The following is a 20025-nucleotide window of genomic DNA, read 5'->3' as shown; positions in this document are numbered from 1 at the left end:
TTATCGATCACGACTTAGGTCTAGACAGTATACAACACTTCCTCGAGCAAGATCAGGATATGGATGAGGAGCAAAGAATCTTTATACTCCAAGGTATTAAATACATTTTGACACATAATTACATGTGGTTTGGGGGAGACTTTTACCTACAACGTAAAGGGACAGCCATGGGGACCAAGTTCGCCCCTAGTTATGCAAACCTATTCATGAGCCATTGGGAACTTAATAAGATCTGGTCCAATGAGAGGTTTGGGGCGAACTTGGTCCTATGGAGACGCTACATAGATGATGTGTTATGTATTTGGCGAGGTGATGAACACTCGTTATTACAATTTCTATCCTACATCAATGACAACAACCTCAATTTACAATTTACTTCTACATTCAGTAAGGATAAGATCGTATTCCTAGATTTGGAGATCTTTGTTGAAGATAACAGACTGCACACTAAAACACATCACAAGGCTGTAGACGTAAATAGTTACATACTGGCACAAAGCAATCACCACCCGAGTTGGATAAAGGGGATCCCCCAAAGGCCAGTTCACACGCCTGAGACGTAATTGTACTAGAATAGAGGATTATACTGAACAAGGTTTTGATCTAAAACAAAAATTTAAAGAGAAGAAATATAATATGGAGGCAGTGGAAGGAGCTTATAGGGAATTGAAAGAGAGACCGAGAGAGACATTGCTTAAGTATTCAAAAACGGAATCAGTAAGTAGTATTGAACAACATAAGAAGGTGTACTTTGTGACCAAATATTCAGGTGCCTCCAGCAAAGTACAGAGCATACTTAAGAAACATTGGCATATTCTGAGTCTGGATGAGAAACTTAAAAATGTGATTCAAGACAAACCAAATGTGGTGTTTCGGAAAGCACCAGACATAAAACAAAAAATAGTCCATAACCATCTCCGAGACACTGCTAATATTAAAAGACAGAAGACCATCAATGGGAATAATGTGAAAGAGGGATTCTATCATTGTGGAAGGTGCTCCAACTGCAGATTATTGGGGTACACAAGCACGAGACCCATATGTGTCATAAAATCTAACCAAACTGACAAAGAGTATAGGATTAGAGGTACACTATCATGTGACAGTGATAACCTAATATACTTACTCGAATGCCCATGTGGGTTACAATATGTGGGACGTACCATAAGAACTCTAAGACAAAGGATTTATGAACACTGTCGGAACATCCAAAGGGGTTTGGAGAACCATAGTGTTTCAGAACATTTTAAAAATACCCATAAGTGTGACCCCAAAGGTTTGAAGTTCATAGGGATTGACAAAGTCACTTACAACTGGAGGGGAGGAAATAAATTAGAAGTTATCAACCGTAAAGAGAGCAGATGGATATTTGATCTGCAGACCCTACACCCTGAGGGCCTCAACATAGACCCCTGATTGTAGTGAACCATTACCCCCAACATACACCTATCTTAATGGTCCAATCTATCCTTATAAGCACATTGTACATTTAAAATACTTATCTCTACTTGATTACTTTATCACTTTACTTCATTATCATTTTTTAATGTGGCCTATCTGGGAAACACTTTCAGCTAGTTTCATATCATATTGTCTATTAAGACCCACCTACATCAATTGATCCATAGTCAAGTATAACCATTAGCATATAGATTTCTTATAGTTTAATCCTTAATGGATACATCTCACATATTATTAATGTTTAAATATATCATTAAACATTGGCGATTCATGCTATGTGGATGGACCATTCACCTACAATAAATGTATATCCCGAATAAATCCAACCCAAAATGGCCACTGCAACACTTGAGGACAGAGAAGCCAGGCTTCTATGTTAAATATGGTACCTCCAATGTGTGCATATAACTATATGGATGCCCTGTTTCGTCCTCACTAGTTTACATTTAAGACAAACCCAACCAAAAATGGCCGCCGCCACATCTGAGGACATAGAAGCCAAGCTTCTATGTTACCTCTGATGTGAGCAAACGGAGGGCGTTCTGTGCTGCCGTGTGTATGGTCACATCACCTGACACCCAGGCAGATGCTGGTAACAACAATCATATTCAACTCCCGCCCCCACACACGCGGCGCGCACGACCCGGAAGTGATTAAACTGGAAGTGCGGCGCCACTTCACATGGGGACTGATGATCAAAAAGGATGCCTATAAAAGATGGATTGCACACTAGGAACATCACTTGCCCTTGATAAAGTCTCTGGAAGAGATGAAACGCGTTGGGACATATATATTAGCATATGTACTTTTAACTTTAATCCCTGTTTGAAGGGTATTTTGCCATTTTTTTTCTATTTTGTACCATTTCAATACTGTTCAATAAAACAATGTTGTATTATCTGACGATCAGTCATTTATAGTACCATAGCCTCCCCCTGCATACTCACACACAGAGATTGCGGATACAGATTGACAAAGGACCAGCAGACTTCATGGTCAGGTAAGCAAACATTCCATACCTAAAGTCACTGCAATTCTAGTGTCGCATGTCTCTCTGATACTACGTTCCTTTCCTGAGGTGGAGAGTGCAGTGGAGGAGAGGAGTTCACGGTCTCACCATACCCTGGTTAAAGGTCTTTTTTGCATACAAATACCTGCCTACAGTTTTTGCCTATCTGCAATTAGCTTAATGCTATGAGAATTTTTTTAATATCCTGCCAACAGCTTTTGCCCACCTGATACGCATATTACTTGTTGATTGTTATATTACATTCATTGGAGAGACATATCCTGACTACATCATATTGGTATTTATGCCAAACTTGAACTCCAGACGTATAAAATTTTAGTCCTGAAAATCCAGCCTCAAGTTATTGCCCACCAGCTTGATAACATAAGCAGACTGTGTTATATATATATATATACACATATATATTAGAGAGCTGTCTTTCTTCTTAGACACCTCCCACCAAATCAATCCATTTTGAACACACAGCCCCAAGTTTTTGCTAACCAGTCTTTGTACGAAGCACTGATATATATATTATACGGGACTACAGAAAGTCAATTAACTTTATACAGTAGACCAATTACCACAGAGCGCTTTATCTTATTATTGTTTGTGTCTGTTTAGGAAGTGGGGATACTTCCAGAGAGAGCTGCTAGTGGTAGATCAACATCTCCCCATCTATGAGCGCCGATTATTTTATGTTGTGTTGATATATGTTTAAACTGCCAAACAAAATTCATTACTAAAATAACATAACTACCAGGTCTTTTCCCATTCGCAAAAAGCGCTATTCACCGTATCTCCACTTGATAAATGAACCTGTCAGTCAGTCATGCTACTGAGCTGAAGAAGACAGCTGCCACTCGCTCTGCAGTCAGTCAGTGTGAAGAGGAGCCAGAGCCAACTAGTGCAGAGCCAGGAAAGTAGGAAGGAAAGCAGGTTACAGGTGAGTGTGCTGGCACTGCCAGGAGACAGTGAGCAATGAGGAGGAAGTGAGCTGTGAGGGGCTTAGTGTGTGCTATGAGAGGTCTTAAGCTGAGAGAATGCCAATGAGTGCTACAAGGTTGGACATGAGCTACAAGGGGGGAGGTGAGCTGTGAGGGAGTAAGTGTGTGCTATGAAGGGTCTTAAGCTGAGAGAAGGCCAATGACTGCTACAAGGTTGGACATGAGCTACGAGGGGGGAAGTGAGCTGTGAGGGAGTAAGTGTGTGCTATGAAGGGGGGATGTAAGTTGTGAGAGGACAGTGAGTGCTGCAATGGGGGATAGTTAGCTATGAGGGGCAAGTGAGCTGTGAGGGTATCAGTGTGTGTTATGAGGGGCCAGTGAGTGCTGCAAGGGGGGACAGTGAACTATGAGGGGACAGAGAGTACTGCAATAGGGATAGTAAAATGCAAGGGAGCAGTGAGCTATGAGGTGAACTGTAAATTATGAGGGGGCAGTGAGTGTTGTGAGGGGGCAGTGAGAGCTGAGAGGGGGTAAGGGTGTGCTGCAAGGGGAACGGTATAATATGGAGGGCACTAAAATGGTAGAAAAGAATATAGTGCTAGTAAAAATATGGAAAGTTCTGAAATAAGGAGTGCTTTATATCAACAAATTATTGCTATATTTAAAGGGGTCAAACATGTTAAGACGGGTGCAGATCAGACAAGCAGTTTATGAATAGACTCATTAGAAGGCAGCTAGTTATATAATACTGTGAGACGACTTCTGATTCTTCTACATAGTGTAGTCTTCTGTGTGTCTTGAAGCAAGTAGTAATATGCCCATTATATTGTATGCTTAGGGACATCGTTTACATGGGGCAGCCTAAATTTGTGCAACCAGACATATTTCAGGTTGTATTAATAGTTATAGCAGTCTATGCAACTACCTAATATTCACAAGGAAATATGTATTTCTGAACCTATAATCTGTGACTGTAGTAATGATGCATGCATATAATATCAATAACATAAATAAATACATTTAAATAAAACAACTTTCAGCAATTAGAGTATTTCTTTAATTTAGGAACCACGCTCAGTATCAGGTAATTTCATGTCGTTTTAATTTCCACCAGCAAGTACACATATTAGGAGCTGTTGTAATTTTCAATATTTAAGCACTTCTTTTATGTGCTCTGCTGGAAAGAAAAAAAAAATCTGAATTGCTTTGTCTCGTATTTGAGATCATTTGCTCTGAAACCAAAGCCTCTTTTCTGCTCTCCTGACCACAGTTATTAATTCAAGTGAAATTCCGGCATTTCCAATGAATTTTCTGGGGAAGAGAACAATTTTATATTTTCAATAAACAAACTTGTTTCTGTAATTATCATTTGTAGGGACATAGAATGTTGTTGCCAACTTACAGCTTTTAGTAAAGATAGTTTACTTGGGTCCTACCAACATTATTTAAAAACATTTATGATTTAAAGTAAAAATTTCCATATCTATTATGTTTAGGAATATAAAAAATAAATATGCTTTTCTTTACCTTACTAATAAAAAAACACAGCAGGGTCCAGGTATAATTAGAATACAAAAACTTCAATCAAAATAAGACTATGGGGCCTATTTATTAACATTATTTTTACTAAAATAAAGTGAAAAAGGGGGTTTTCACACCCCTTTCACATTATTTTAGTATCACATAAATTTACTAAAGGGCAATTGGAGTAGAATTCGTAAAATTCTACTCCAAACCCTCATTATCACATATATTTAGTAAGCAGATCGCATTTCCCAATTAATGGGAAATATGATCTGGCCAGATTTACTAAATATAAAATGTGAAAAAAATACCAAGGTAAGCTCTGTGACAACGTGACCTGGAGATGGTGTTATCCAGTGTTTCCCCCAGTTCCCCGACTCCTGCTCTGCTCTGACAGAGCAGAGCAGGGAGTTGGGCCCCAGTGATCAGCTGTGTGGTCTAAATAGACCACAAGCTGATCATTGCAAAAACAAAAAAATAGTAAAAAACCCCAAAACACTTAACCAATTCCAAGGACGGGAGATTGGTACTCCACTGATGTCCTCTGGGGCTCTGGTCAGCTGGTCTCCCGGCTCCTGCACTGTGACCCAGGTCAGCTGCTGAATGGAGCAGTGCAGAAGCCAGGAAACCAGCTGACTGGAGCCCCAGAGGATATTACCGGAGCACCAATCACCGGAGGGAAGTGTAAGCTAAGTGGGGGGGGGCAGTTGCGAGGGAGGGGTTGCAGTAGCAAGCGGTTGCACATGCGCAGACACATTCTCCCTGTATTTTTTCCGAAAAATACAGGGATAAGTGTGCGTATGGGATTCTCTGGGACAGAGCTTTATCGCTAGCTCTGTCCCTACAAGGGATTTTTGATAAAATCTTGTGATATTTTCTAAATTCACAATGTGAACTTAGTCGAAAATATCATACAACAACTGCATTTTAAATGCGGATTGTAGTATATAGGGCCCAAAATGAGTTAAACCTCTGACTAGAACAGTGTTTCCCAACCTGAGTCTTCAAGGCACACTAACAGTCCAGGTTTTAGTAATATACACAGATTGTTAAATTAAAATAACTGAGGTACTACTTAAAACTAGGGATGAGCGGGTTCGGTTCCCTGAGAACCGAACCCACCCGAACTTCGGGGATCCGGGGCATTCCGAGCCCAAGCTCGGATCTCCCTGTCTGCCCCGGATCCCTCTCCCGAGGCAAAACCTCGAGATCTGCTGTCGGATCTCAAGGTTTTGCCACGAGCGGCCATTTTAAAAAAAATGCCTTTGCCTTTAATGGGCAAAGTGCTGATTGGCTGACAGAGCCGTCTGTCATGGCTCTCAGCCAATCAGCATTATGGTGCTCATTTGCATGTAGCACGGACTCGTGAGATCCGTGCTACATGCATCTGTGTGACTGACAGTGACACAGAGCACAGATGGGTCAGTGAGACCCGTCTGTGCTGCTGTGTATTTCAATGACACAGATGCACGCACGGACCAGGAGATCCGTGCTACTTGCATCTGTGTCATTGACACAGAGCACTGACGGGTCCGTGAGACCGGTCTGTGCTGCTGTGGTAAAAAAAAAAAAAAAACCTGTGTAAAAAAAGAAAAAAATGGCGTGCCCCCCCCCAAAAATAGCAACCAGCCCCGGGCATCAGTGACCCAGTGCTGGGTGTGCTTAAATACAGGGGACAAACAACATAGGGGTCCCCTGTACTTAAGCACAACCAGCACCGGGCTAGTCAGAACCAGCGCAGGTTGCCAAAATACGGGGGACAAACGACGTAGGGGTCCCCAATATTCTGCGCAACCAGCTCTGGGCTCTGATCCGGTCCTGGTTCTGGAAATACAGGGGAAAAAAATTAGTAGGGTTCCCCTGTATGTTCCAGAACCAGCACTGGACTTTTTCTAGCGGGGGGCTGATGCCACAGCCAGGGGAGCCCTTTCACCGGGCCCCCCAGCCGCAGCATCAGCCCTGACCGCTAGTCAGCCCAGGCCGGGGATCCCTGGAGAGCTGGGGACCCCTCCAATAAAGGGGTCACCCTCTCCATGGCACACCAGGCCCAGGCTGATAGCCCGGGGCTATCCCCGGGGCAGGTTGATTGTGTGGTGTGGTGTAAATAAAGAATATCAAAACATTGTCTTTAGAAGTAGAACTGCAAGTCCCAGCAAGCCTGCCCCGCATGCTGGTACTTGGAGAACCACAAGTACCAGCATGCAGGGCATTAAGGGCCCACTAGTACCTGTAGTTCACCTGTAAAAAAATGTTTAAAAAAAACACAGGACACACACACCGTGACAGTATAAGTTTATTAAACATACATACACACACACACACACACACACACACATGTACACATACTCACCTATGTAACCTGTAGCATTGGTCCACTTGTCCGGTAAAGTATCCATAGGGGACCTGTGAAAAAAAACATACTCACCATCTCCTATGCGAGGTTCTGTCCTCTTCGTTCCAAAATAGGCATCCCCGTACTTGGCAAAAAAAAAAAACGAAAACGCGATCCACGAACTTAGTACCGTTCTATAGAACGGTACTTCCCGAATGAGAGCTTAGCGGCGGGGTATAACCATGGAAACCACGCTGCTAAGCGTTCATTGGCTGAGAGAGGTCATCTCCCGTCTCTCAGCCAATGAACGGCTCCCTCCATTGTAGTCAATGGTGGGAGCCGCAAGGTTATTAAAGTTTATCCTGCGGCTCCCACCATTGACTACAATGGAGGGAGCCGTTCATTGGCTGAGAGACGGGAGATGACCTCTCTCAGCCAATGAACGCTTAGCAGCGGGGTTTCCATGGTGATACCCCGCCGCTAAGCTCTCATTCGGGAAGTACCATTCTATAGAACGGTACTAAGTTCGTGGATCGCGTTTTCGTTTTTTTTTTTTGCCAAGTCCGGGGATGCCTACTTTGGAACGAATAGGACAGAACCTCGCATAGGAGATGGTGAGTATGTTTTTTTTCACAGGTCCCCTATGGATACTTTACCGGACAAGTGGACCGATGCTACAGGTTACATAGGTGAGTATGTGTACATGTGTGTGTGTGTGTATGTATGTTTAATAAACTTATACTGTCACGGTGTGTGTGTCCTGTGTTTTTTTTAAAAAATTTTTACAGGTGAACTACAGGTACTAGTGGGCCCTTAATGCCCTGCATGCTGGTACTTGTGGTTCTCCAAGTACCAGCATGCGGGGCAGGCTAGCTGGGACTTGCAGTTCTACTTGTAAAGACAATGTTTGATATTCTTTATTTACACCACACCACACAATCAACCTGCCACCCACCGCCACCAGGGGTGGCGGGGATAGCCCCGGGCTATCAGCCTGGGCCTGGGGTGCCCTGGAGAGGGTGACCCATTTATTGGGGGGGTCCCCAGCTCTCCAGGGATCCCCGGCCTGGGCTGACTAGCGGTCAGGGCTGATGCTGCAGCTGGGGGGCCCGGTAAAAGGGCTCCCCTGGCTGTGGCATCAGCCCCCCGCTAGAAAAAGTCCACTGCTGGTTCTGGAACATACAAGGGAACCCTACTAATTTTTTTTCCCCTGTATTTCCAGAACCAGGACCGGATCAGAGCCCAGAGCTGGTTGCGCAGAATACGGGGGACCCCTACGTCGTTTGTCCCCCGTATTATGGCAACCAGCGCTGGTTCTGACTAGCCCGGTGCTGGTTGTGCTTAAGTACAGGGGACCCCTACGTCGTTTGTCCCCTGTATTAAAGCACACCCAGCACTGGGTTACTGATGCCCGGGGCTGGTTGCTCTTTTTTGGGGGGGTGCACGCCATTTTTTTCTTTTTTTACACAGGTTTTTTTTTTTTTACCACAGCAGCACAGACGGGTCTCACGGACCTGTCATTGCTCTGTGCCAATCACACAGATGCATGTAGCACGGATCTCCCGGGTTCGTGCTACATGCAAATGGGCACCATAACGCTGATTGGCTTCCTGTCTGCCACTGCAGTGCCACTCCTAGATGGGCCACGTGTTTGTGCCGCCCACTTGTGTCGCTTAGCATAGTCATCCAGCTACCTCGGTGCAACCTTTTGGCCTAAAAACAATATTGTGAGGTGTGAGGTGTTCAGAATAGAGTGGAAATGAGTGGAAATTAATGTTATTGGGGTTATTAATAGCGTAGGAACAAAAAAAGGCCCATTTTATGTGATTTTAGCGTTTTTTTTTTATTTTTTAAGAAAAAATCCAGATCCAAAACACAAAACCCAGAACCCAAAACACGGAAGGGTGGTTTTGGCAAAACCAATCCAGATCCAAAACACGAAGAAAGATCCAGATTCAAAACCAAAACACAAAACACGAAAAGTTGCCGGTGCACACCCTCAAAACCTGGACTGTTAGTGTGCCTTGAGGACCGTGGTTGGGAATCACTAGACTAGAGTCTTACACTTATGTATATAATGTTTATTATATGTAATTTTTATTTTAAAATGTAGTTAAATAGTTTTGCTTATTACAAAATGTGTAGTTCCCAATTGTACAATTATCAGTAGGCAGTGTCATGATTTTACAGATATACTGTAACTAGCCAAAGTGACCTAGTAGTTTCCTTGGTGTGAAGAGTAATGGTTTGTAAAATATGTTTCTTTGTTTTGGGATAATTATAATGGTAAACAATGGTAATGGCTGCTGTATGCTGGGGTGCGGAGAGTCCAGAGAGGCCGCTGCCACTGAGCAGCAGCAGTGTCCTCTCCTGCAAGTGTTACAGGGTGGAGGGGTGATCTAACTGCCCCACCCCCCCTGGATCTGCCCCTGGCCGAGGGGGACAAATCCGCTCCCTGTCAGTGTGCATAGTAGTTTAAAAAATTTGAGAGGGGGCATGGTCATGCCTCCCTAATTTGGCCACGTACCCAGGTCCTTCAATGGCCCTGCAGAGAAGGGACACCTTTTTTAGTCCTTTTGCACCAAGTATGAGGAGAGTGTAAGTGCCGGTGCTAGCAATGATGGTTATGACTGTTGCCGGACAGATACTCATATAGACAGATAGAAACTGGCATTAACGCATGGCAGTAAATCTGGGAACATGGGGCCTGATTCAGAGCCGGACGCTATTTGCGCTCGCTCGTTCAGAAAAAGGGGCCGGCTATTTAAATTGAGCGCTCGCTCTTTGCGGTCTGTTGACGCCTCTATGTCTGAGCGAGCGAACGAAACATGCGCTCGCTATTTTGTAAAGACTCCCCCTGGCCGATGGCATCCTACGTCATCTCCGCTATTTATTTGATTAATCGAGTACATCGAAAGGCATCTGAACTGCTCGCAGTGCTTGTGGTAGGATTTTCCTACCGCAATCATGCGAACAGTTCAGGCTAAGAAACAACCAAGTGACGTGGTCGATGACGCTGCTTTGCTAATTATGCACACCCTTAAAACACCCGTTTTGACCATTTGGCACGCCTGCGTTCGGATCACCACTCCCCGTTTTCAAGCACCTTCCCCTGTTACCACCCACAAACGCCTCATCCTGTCACTCAAATTAGCAGGCACTCGCTGTTTTGCGAGCGCTCGATTTCTGACCGCAATGACTGGTTGCTGCATGCGCATTACGACCCATACGCATGCGCAGATGTGCGAACATCGCTCGGAGCGAACGAGCGCCCGCTTACGAGCGGCTCTGAATCAGGCCCATGATCTGTTGTGAGTAATGAAGATACAGAATATCAATATTTTAAAATAGAAAATATGGTTTTTGCACAAAAAATGCAATATATATACTGTACTGAAATTACAGGAGTATTTAAAACTAAACTGTCATCCTAAAAACATCAAGAAATAAGTAGCCGCACAATTGTGCTGAAGGTATGAGAATCACTGTTCAACTGCCAGTAGATGCCTGTGAATGTTACTGTCAAACTGTAATGGGTAAGAGGAGGAGTAAACACCTGCTGTAACTTCTAAAAGATCAAATAAAACAGTAGGATTGTGGGTCTCATGTTCTCTAAATGCTGATATACCTATCTAATTCCTAATAGTTTTATACTGCAGGTATGCATCATCTGTAATTATTTGTAAACCAGTTCAGCAGTAGACATTAGTGTACTGTAATGTGTTTTAATGAAAGCAACCTGCATTAATCAACCTCTTTGGGGGTGAATCAATTCCCATAGATGTGTGGTCGGGATGTTCGGCTTTGCACATCTTTGAGAATCCAGGTAGTTCAACATCATTGATTTTCCTTCAGACCTCTGTGGATTGAGGAGGAAAATTAATGATGTATAGTAAGGTGTTATTGAAGTGCCGGCGTTCCTCTGTACTGTGCATTGAAAACTGAACTGCCCCATTAATGCAAAAATCTAGTGAGAGTTCTGAGAGTTCTGTGCAGTGAGTGCTCTGAGATGTGCTGTGCAGTGAGAGTACTGTGGTTTGCTGTGCAGTGAGTTCTGTGGTGTGTTGTGCAGTGAGAGTTCTGAGGTGCTGTGCAGTGAGAGCTATGTGGTGTGCTGTGCAGTGAGAGTTCTGTGGTGGGAATTGGTATGATTTACCACCGGACCCCTGGCCGGTGGTTCAAATCCCGACAGGGGCAGCCCTACAAGGATGAAAATCCTGATCGTCCCCAGGTAAGTATTCACTAACCTATTCTACCCCCTAACCCCAACCCTCCTTTAGGGGTGCCTAACCCTAGCCTTCCCCCCTAGTGCATAACCCTAATCCCCGCTCTGAGTGTCTAAACCTAACCCCCTCATTCTCTGCCGCTAAACCTAAGTCCCCCGAGGGGGTGCCTAACCCTAAGTCCCCCCCGGGGGTGCCTAACCCTAACCCTCCCTCACCCTAGCCTAACCCTAACCTCCCGGGGGGGTGCCTAACTCTAAGTCCACCCCAGGAGCCCCTAACCTAATCCCCCCCCCGCGCGGCTGTCTGCGCTCGGTGCCCGGCATCACTTCAATCGGGATGCCAGGCGCCGGTCTCCCGACATCGGTAGAATGACAGGCATCTAGTTTTAGACACCTGTCATTTAACCCTCGCTGGGATTAAGCAGTCAGAAAGCCGGCTGTCGGGATTAGGTCCGCCGGCTTCCTGACTGCATACCCTTTGGTGTGCTGTGCAGTGAGAGTTCTGTGGTGTGCTGTGCAGTGAGAGCTCTGAGGTGAGGTGTGCTGTGCAGTGAGAGTTCTGTTGTATGGTGTGCTGTGCAGTGAGAGTTCTGTGGTGTGGTGTGCTGTGCAGTGAGAGTTCTGTGGTGTGCTGTGCAGTGAGAGTTCTGTGCGTGCTGTGCAGTGAGAGCTCTGTGGTGTGCTGTGGAGTGAGAGCTCTGAGGTGGACTGTGAGGAGGGAAGTGATCTCTATGAATGAGGCTGTGAGGATGGCAGTGCTAGCTGCCAGGGTGTGTGGAAGGGAAAGGACTCTGTATATAGCCTACATAATTAAAAATCAAAAAGACATAGCTCATGGCTCATTTTATTATTATAAATGTGTGTGCTCCTAGAAGTTGCTTAGGAATTTATCTAGTCTTTTCTGGAGTCAAGAATACATATTATTGAAGAGAATGATTGACTCAGGTACTGAGACATAAACTGTATAATGTATGAAGACCCTGCCTATAATGTGGGGAGGGGTGGACGCAGCCAATAATGTTCTGCCTAAGGGTAGCCTAAACCTTAAATCTGTCCCTGTGTGTCCAGCTACAATCTTACCACCACATAGGGCCAAATATAATAGGGTGAAAGTTTAGAAAATCTGAGAGTTTAGCAGTAACATTTTAAACTCTGCCAATGTAATAGAGTCTGAGAACATACAAACTCTCATGTTTTTAGACTCAAAGAACTCTCATGATTTAAACTCTCATTCAGATGTTTTCCCATTTTGAAGATAAAACTCGACCAATGTGATAGTTTACTGCTAAACGCTCACATTTCTAAACTCTCGCTCTATTACATTTGGCCCTTACTCTTTATCCAGCTACTATTGGACAATAGAAGAACTCACTTTGAATATTCACAATCTCTGACTAGAAGTCATATTATTACCACCATGATTATAGGTATTTAATATGACCTTTCCTGACATGAAAGTTACAACCAAGATTACAGCTGGTAACCAGAGTTGGGTAAATAAAATTAGACCACTTGTGAATTCAGACAAATTTCAGTAACTTTCAGTGACTTGCTAATTATTTCCTCAAACATTCACAGAATAATTTACATCAACTAGAGAATCAGGCGATCCATCAGAATTCACAAAGCAGCATTGTCTATTGTTGAAAAACCACTGCTCTACCATAATTATGTATTGGAAAATAAACCTGATAACTTTCCATAAAAATAACTATCCCAACGCACTAGCATTAACCAGTGCAAGCAGGGACTCCTAGCGTTAATAATTTAGTTTCTCAGTATATGTAGGTAGATTTTTGGGGGGAATTTTGGGAAACATTTTCTCCTATGGACCTAGTTTTATTTCTCTTATTCGACATGAAGTTCAAAAGAGTCTGTAATCTTTTATTAAAATAAAAAAAATAAAAAAAGTTTTACCAGTCTGGAATTAGTCTTTACTTGGTTGTGGGACCGAGTCCAGGCAGTTAACTTGAGGAGTGGGTTATGCTTGCTATTTTTTTTTTATTATTTATTAACTTTTTTTAATTTAAAAAGGACTGGCCCTATGAAATCACAATATCACAAAAATTTTCAGCAAGTTGTGAATTTTCGGCCAGAATTGAGCAAAAATGGCGAGGAGCCATTTCAAGCCATCTGACGCTTCATATAGATCTGCTGAGAAGCTCTAAAGATAGTATCACTGGAAAGTCCTGTAGGTTAACGTCAGTGTCACTGCTCAGAAATAGTCAGATGTGTTCCAGGGACCACTGTCCCCTTGATCAAGAGAATAATTATATTAGTTGGGGTTTAATAGTTACAGTAGAGTTTGTTAAACTGGACTATTTGTGTTGACTTTTTCCAATGTTACAATAGTTCTCTTTCAGTAAAGTTATTGAACAATGCATAAATACTGGATTATCCTTTTAAGAGTTTTTTTAATAATTCCATTTGGTTGAGCCCATATAGCAGTGAACCACCATTGTATTTCAGTTAGCATCATAAGCTAATAAAAACTTTGAAATTGCTATTGCGTAAACACCTCTTTAGATGTATCAGCGTGTAAGTATAAACCTAATGAGCCTTTAATATATACATACACCACCTCAGATTCCCTTTGGAAAAGTTATTTGTTTTACACATTTACCTAATATATCTTTGCGCAAGGTGGTGCACAGTTATTTTATAAAGCAAATCATCTATTTGGTATTAAGGTTTAACAGCAGTCTGGCTTATTATTATTTTTTTACTGTATGTTTTACTAAAGGGTTATGCTTAGCCCAAACTCTGATCACATGGAGAATCCCAGGAACATAAACCTAGCCATAAAGACATTTTTGTTTCTTAACTAGTGAGCTGTGAATCCTGTTTTATAGAGTAGAGCAGATGTTTTCCTGTTAGCTGGAATATTATACGGGGTTTAAGCAGATTTATTTTCCTTAGAGAAGATCTGCGAAAGATTAAAACATTATGCCACTTGTAGAAAATAAACAGATTCTGTTTTAACAGGATAAGCACTGTATTATATAATGGTAAATTAACTTTCAATTACCTGAACCTTTCAGAATACTGTCCTTAACATAATCAGCCGTGCATTATTCCTAATACCCAGAATGAGAGTCTGCAGTGCCATGCCCAATTATGTATTTTACACTACTCACAGTTGTCTATTCTAGAGGAAAACAATATGTACAGCTTAGAAATCAATTAGCAATTCATTCTTTTTATGCTAAGCCACCGACTGACAGTAACACAGTTACAGCAACAGATTTGATGCTGGCACAGGTTGCTGAGTGTTTACAGCTGTCAGACTGCTTTACATGTATCTATCCATAGCTATTCTTTTGATCAGATTCCACCCACAAATTCTATTTTAATTAGCAGTTCTTAATAAATACGATAATGAAAGCAGCTGTTATAAAACGCTCCAGCTTCAATGAAATACTGCAAACCCAAACTGTAAATAGCACATTGTAAATCCCTCATCACCATTGCTGTCAGCTCTCCCTGGGATCACACAGCTCCAGGCAATCAGTCCCATTTGTCAGCTCACCTTTTCATGCTGACCCTAGCTAAACCCGCGGTCATTGCTACAACACAACAGTCGGTACTACATTATACCATTGCACATAGATATACAAACAGGCAAACCACACTATACAGCATATTTCACCAATATACTTCATATTAGTAAAAATTAAAACCTTGACTCCAAGGGGTCTATTCATCTTCACTTAATTTCTACAAAAGCAGGTGAAAATTAAAATTTTCACCTGCTTTTGTAGAAATTAAGTTTTCGGGCCATTCATCAAAAAGGTAATGCAGGAGATATCACAGAGGAATCGGTATGAATTACTGCCGGGTTCAAATCCCGACAGCGGCTGCCCGACATGGGTGAAAATCCCAGTCGTCCCCAGGTAAGTATTCACTAACCTAACCTCCCCCCCTAACCCTAACCCTCCAGGGGTGCCTTGCCCTAGCCTTCCCCCCAGTGCCTAGCCCTAATCCCCCCTCTAGGTGCCTAAGTCCCCCAGGGGGGGTGCCTAACCTTAAGTCCCCCCGGGGGTGCCTAACCCTAACCCTCCCACCCCCTAGCCTAACCCTAACCTCCCGGGGGGTGCCTAACCCTAAGTCTCCCCTGGGAGCCCTAAACCTAACCCTCCCCCCTGCGCGGCTGTCCACGCTCGGCGCCCGGCATCACTTCGATCGGGATGCCAGGCGCTGGTCTCCCAGCATCGGTAAAATGACAGGCGTCTAGATTTAGACACCTGTCATTTAACTCTCACTGGGATAAAGCAGTTGGGATGCCGGCCGTCGGGATTACGTCCGCCGGCTTGCTGACTGCATACCTTCACAGATATCTCCTGCTTACCTTTCTCTCCCAGAATTGCCCGCTGGCCCCATACACTAGTATCACAGATATCTCCTGTTTACCTTTCTCTCCCGGAATGGCCTGCGGTCCCCATACACTAGTATCACAGATACCTCCTGCTTACCTTTCTCTCCCAGAATGGCCCACTGTCCCCATACACTAGTATGGGGAAAAAAATAATCATCAAGCTCCAAAAATACAATATTTTCAGAGCTTGACTGCAACAGTATATATGTATAATATACGGCAGCACAGACGGTGTATTGGTTGGCATTAATGGCTCACAGCACTGAGGTCATGGGATCGATTCCCACTATGGCCATAACTGTGTGGAGTTTGTAATTTTTCAATGTGCTTACTGTGGGTTTCCTCCAAGTGCTCTGGTTTCCTCCCACACTCCAAAATATACTGGTAGCTTAATTGGGTCCCAACAAAAAAAAATAAAAAAATTAACCCTAGTGTGTATGTGTGTGAGCATGTGATAGGGAATTTAGAATGTAAGCTCCACTGGGGCAGGGACTGATGTGAATGGACAAATATTATCTGTAAAGCGCTGCGGAATATGTGTGCGCTATATAAATAACTGGTCATAAGTAAATAAATAAATAATATTTGGTTTGTGTGTAATCTATTTGACCTGTGCTAATACAGACTTGGGAAGAAGGAACAATTCCTTTCTTCTTGAAACCAAAATTCGAGATAACCATCTCTTATCTCTACAAGCCATAAAGTTTGGAGAGGAGATGGATCCTTCAATTTCAGAGAACCAGACCTCCTGTTAAAGCAAGGTTCACTACTTCTCATCTAAAGATTCTTGTATGCTGTACTATAGAGGCTGAGATGAGGATTATGATGTTTACTTTGATCCAGGAAGGGGGAAGTTGAAGAGTGAGTTATGTAGTATCATATCTTTAGTTCAGGTAATGTTTGCGGGGCAGTGGGAGGCTTTATTGAAAACCAGGAGACTCCCGCTAAAATTGGGAGGGTAGACCCTGTCTTATTGTAATTCCTTATTGAATTCCATGCAACTACACATGTCGAACAGATTATAGCCAATCATACCTGGAACATATTTTGAGATACACAGGGCCTGATTCTGAGTCACACACATTTCTGTTTGTATTCGGATACATTGCTAACGGAATGCTAATGCGAATTTATACCCTGAAATTCCCTTTTCACCTACAGGAAGAAGCAGGTGAGATCCGTCCTTGTCTGAATCACCCAGAGATACGCAAAGGGGTTGGTCCAGGGATGCCAGTGCTTGGAATCCCAGTGGTCAGGATTCTGACGCCAGCATCTTCACTGGGTTACAATCCTGATGCCTACAGGTAAGTAACCCTACTCTAGCCCTGCCACTAACCCTCCCACCCCACACCCTAAACTTAACCCTCACCCACGTAGTGCCTCAAATTAACCCTCCCCCCTAGTGCCTAACCCTAACCCTCCCCCTAGTGCCTAACCCTATCCCCTAACTCTAACCCTCCCCCTAGCTGCACTACTAACCGTTGGGATGCCGGCGATCAGGATACTGACTGGTCTTGGGATTCCAACGCTGGCATTCTGAGTGCTGCATCCCGACAGACGGTATATAACCTACATCCCTCGCAAAGATGCATATGTTCACTACAGTGTATTCTTTGTCAGACTATAACATGTACTTCAAGCAAATCCAGCTCAGCAGAAATATTTATTTTTCTAGTCTTTGTTAAGTACACTCACTGACAATAGTTTTACATTTACCACTTTTGTTACAATTATGTTTATAATTTTTAGTGTATGTATATAGCTAATTACTGTATACGGCATTTTGTCAGAATAATGGAATGCATTACAAAGGAATGATTGATGTGTAATAAGAAATATAGAAAAATTATTGCAAAATAACCATTTAATCATTCATTTTAAAATAATTGTATTCAATCAAAGTATTATATTTACTGTGAGTTATAGATAGAGGAGAATGATCCTTTGCTACAACTAGATTATTATGTGAATTCATATGGAAAGACATGGTAAAATTAAGAATATATGGCTCATATCATGTTTGTCAATATTTATTTTATTTTATATATTTTTAACTAATTCTCGATAATGGCCTTATCTGGCTTTCACTATGTGTGCTTGGAGAGGCAACAAGATGGTGATGCTAAGTCTGTTGCGTTGAATACTTTGGACAGTTCTCCACTTGGAATTGAAATTAGCAATAAACTGTTTGATTAATTAATCACATGAATTAGTTTGCATTGCCCCCAGACCAGTGGCGGAACTAGAGAATGGTGGGCCCAGGTACAATAATATGCTTTGGGCCCCCCTATGCAGTGCCCCCAGTAGTGGTCCCCCATGTAGTGCCCCATATACAGTGCCCCAAGTAGTGGTCCCCCTATGCAGTACCCCTTATACAGTTCCCCCAGAAGTAGTCCCCCAATGCATTGCCCCCAGTAGTAGTCCCCCCTATGTAGTGCCACCAGTAGTAGTCCCCCCTATGCACTTCCCCCAGTAGTAGTCCCCCCTATACAGTGTCCCAGTAGCGGCCACCCTCTCTATAGAGTGCCCCCAGTACAGTGCCTCTAGTAGTGACCACCCCCCTATACAATGCCCCCAGTAGCGACCCCGCTATGCTGTGCCAGTGTCAGTGCCTGTGCCCCTCAAACACACACACAAAAATACCCCACACAAATTACCTGAATCCCCACTCCTGCCGCGACCACCGCTGTCCACTCCTCCCGGCCCACTCTGCACTATGGGAGAGCACTATCACAAGCTGTGGGAGAGCTGGAAGGCAGAGCTCATCAGTGAGCTCCAACCGGCTCCCTCCATGGACTCAGCAGCCAATGAGTCTGTTTGACTCTCATTGGCCGTGGTGTATTTGTTACTGTGTAGTGCAGACCGCTCTCACTGCGGTCTGGACTACACTTAAATACTGTGAGGCCCGGTGGACACTGGCGGTGGGTGCAGCAGCTATGGACCCCTGCATCACAACAGGCCCCGGAGCAAGCTACCGGCTGCACTGCCACTAGTTCCACCACTGCCCTGACATAAATGTATAAATAGTGGTTATTAGTCAGTAATTATCTCACTTCATAGTTTAAGTGGTATTATTTAGTTTAGCCTTTGTTTCCTTCTATATGTTTACAATCCTTATTTACACTTTGTAGTATGTTTCAGTCGGGATGTAGTCGGCATCTCGGGGTGCGGCTGAATACCGGCTCCAAAATCCTGTCAGGTCGGGATCCCAGCACCAGTATCATGACCGCCGTCAACCCGAATTATGATTATGGTGCGGGGAGGGGGAAGTTAGAGTTAGGCACTGGGGGGGAGGTTAGTGTTAGGTACCGAGGAGGGAGAGTTTGGGTTAGGGTAGGGCTTAGGAAATCACTCACCATGCGATCCTATGGGTGTCGGGATTCTGGCTGTCGGGATGCCGCTGTCGGTATTCTGACTAGCGGCATCCCGACAGCCGGGATTTCATACCAAACCCGATTCAGTCACCTTTCCCCATTGAAAAGCCGGCCATAGACTGCGCAATAGTGTAGATGATCCAGTAGAATGCATGATAGATGGATCGATAGCACAATTGTAAAATGTATGGAAACGATCTTTATTTAACAGCAGGAAGTCATCTGAATGATGGTCGGGAGAATCAGAGAGGTTTGATAACCAAACCAAGTTTCTGTAAACGATTATTGTTCAGTTCCATACACTGATGATAATCATACAGAACAGTCATTTTATTTATGGGCATTAAGAATGCAGAATGGCCTTGAGAGAGGACGTAACATATTTATTCATTAAAATCCTACATATACTGTATGTGTAGTGTACACATGTCAAGATAGAATTAGTGGAGTGGACATATGATAGATTTATTAGTCATTCTATTATGGCTGTAGAGCAGAAAACAAAATTAGAATGATAAAACGAGCACGTTAGCACAGTGTTCAACATTAATAAGTTGCAACGTAACATTGCCTTTTTCATAAATACGTCAAACCATTATATTGATGACAGATTTGTCAATTTGTTTGGTATATCTGTCTATTCAAAAAGCTGTGAACGTTATGAATTTACATTAATGTATATTTTAGATCTTTGAGTATTCTGAATATGACTACTTTATTTAAGTGGCCAGTATTTGAACTTCAATTACATAATCGATTATCAATCTTAAAAGATGTT

At 43.3% G+C, this 20025-nt stretch overlaps 1 protein-coding gene across 5 annotated transcripts in view; it reads right to left on the bottom strand.

The window, feature by feature from the left end:
* Positions 1–20025, bottom strand: part of AUTS2 (activator of transcription and developmental regulator AUTS2) — a 1638780-nt gene that overhangs the window by 1230953 nt on the left and 387802 nt on the right. The window lies entirely within an intron of this gene.

The sequence above is a fragment of the Taudactylus pleione genome, unplaced genomic scaffold (assembly GCF_031769625.1).
Source record: "Taudactylus pleione unplaced genomic scaffold, aTauple2 ptg000391l, whole genome shotgun sequence".
Taxonomy (NCBI): domain Eukaryota; kingdom Metazoa; phylum Chordata; class Amphibia; order Anura; family Myobatrachidae; genus Taudactylus; species Taudactylus pleione.
Note: the sequence above shows the minus strand (reverse complement) of the source record. Positions and strands in the feature narration are given on the sequence as shown.